This window comes from Zalophus californianus, chromosome 14, assembly GCF_009762305.2.
Source record: "Zalophus californianus isolate mZalCal1 chromosome 14, mZalCal1.pri.v2, whole genome shotgun sequence".
Taxonomy (NCBI): Eukaryota; Metazoa; Chordata; class Mammalia; order Carnivora; family Otariidae; genus Zalophus; species Zalophus californianus.
The window spans coordinates 52,822,047-52,823,762 of NC_045608.1; the positions used below are offsets into that span (position 1 = coordinate 52,822,047).

General features: G+C 33.2%; 1 non-coding gene across 1 annotated transcript; it reads left to right on the forward strand.

Annotated features, from left to right (window-relative positions):
* Nucleotides 1–322: 322 nt before the first annotated feature.
* Nucleotides 323–428, forward strand: LOC113913392. The gene has a single exon (XR_003517185.2). It is a non-coding gene; the product is annotated as a U6 spliceosomal RNA (small nuclear RNA).
* The last annotated feature ends 1,288 nt before the right edge of the window (nucleotides 429–1,716 follow it).

The window sequence follows — 1,716 nt, forward strand, 5'->3', positions numbered from 1 at the left end:
CCCTTTATGTGCTGTGCACCATTCTGATGGAGCTTACACTCCAATGTGGGTGTAAAACAATAAGCAATGAACACAGGGAAGAAGTCAAGTATATTGTATGCCAAATGGCAACATAATTCATTTTATATTGAAACTCATGTAGCGCAAGTAGCTACAAACGTCAATGCCTGCAGAGGTCAGGAAAGAAATCAAGATAAAGAAGTCACGTTGGTTGAAAAAAGCAGCCCTTTTAAGTTATTCTGAAATTGTTTTGAAAAAATAAAAGTACAGAAAACCCGTTTCTTTTCTCCTCTTAAACCTACCTTCAGAAAATAATAGTACAGTGCTGGCTTCAGCAGCACACGTGCAAAAACTGGAACAATACAGAGAAGAGTAGCATGGCCCGGTGCAAGGATGATGCGCAGATTCATGAAGCATTCCATGTTTAAAAAGAAAGAAGGAAGGAAGGAAGGAAAGAAGGAAGGAAGGAAGGAAAGAAAGAGTACAAATGTCCTAATAAATGATAATTGAAGCCTTCCTGTCTGAGACATGAAGGGCAAGCTTCAGAGGGCGCTGGCTTTGGCAGAGGGCACTGAATGACACTTTGCACTTCCAGCCAACTGGTAGACTTTGGGAATATGACTAGAACTGTCAATTTTTCAAAAGAAGTCACAAATTTACATTTTGGGTAAAATGTCTTGATTTGAATATAGCAACGTATTCATAATTTTTTTTCAAAACATTTGACGGCTACACCTTAGCCTGCAGATGTAATTTATGAGAGATTCTATTTCTCCATAATTTTTCCTGAACATACGTACTTTAAAAATCATTTAATTTGAATGAAAGAAATATAGTAGTAAACAGATGTTTAATTTTTCGTTGCTTTAAATCTATCGGTGAGATTAGAATATTTTCATTTTGAAATTTAACTGTCCTTTCTTCTGTGAAAGATCTGTTTATATTTTTTGCCCATTTTACTTAGTAATTTACTATTTTCATATCAATTTATGAAATTCATTAGTATATTATTAATGGTAATGTATTGTCTCTCACAAATGCTTATTTTTTTTCCTGATTTACTTATTTGTTTTATGCCTTAGTTTTGGATATCTCTTCCCCTGGAGAAATGTTTAGACTTAATGGATTCAAATCTGTAAAACTTCCCCTTCATGGCAATTCTAAAATAAATGTTTTAAAAACAGTAAAAAAACAAAACAAAACAAAACAAAAACCAAAAAACCAGCATCCATACAAGTCCAAGATTTTGAGCTTGTTTTACATTAGTGAAAATAAGCTTTTACATTGTCTAAGCCACTTTATTTCTGTTACCAAATGCTCTAAGGCAAGTCCTAGCCAATTCACTGAGGTAATTTTTAAAATGCATTTTTATATAGCCACTAATGTAAAAAAGCAGAAATCCAACTGAGTTTATTAGCATATGGAATCACCATTTGTCATACACCAAAACCATAACATTGTCTTCTTTGTCACATGCTGAAACCTCTGTAATTTCCTGTGTTTGTCAAACACAGCTTTACTCATTTTCAAGTCTATTTGAGTTGGCATAAGAACAGTTTCAGATTATGATAGAAATTCATTGGCTAAATAGGAAAATAAATTTTATTTACCTATATATTAATTAATTGAAAAATGAGAGTATGCCTCAGGCTATTAGAGTGGAACAAAATACTGACTCTTTCAGACTTAAGGGAACATATCAGTTTGATCACACTG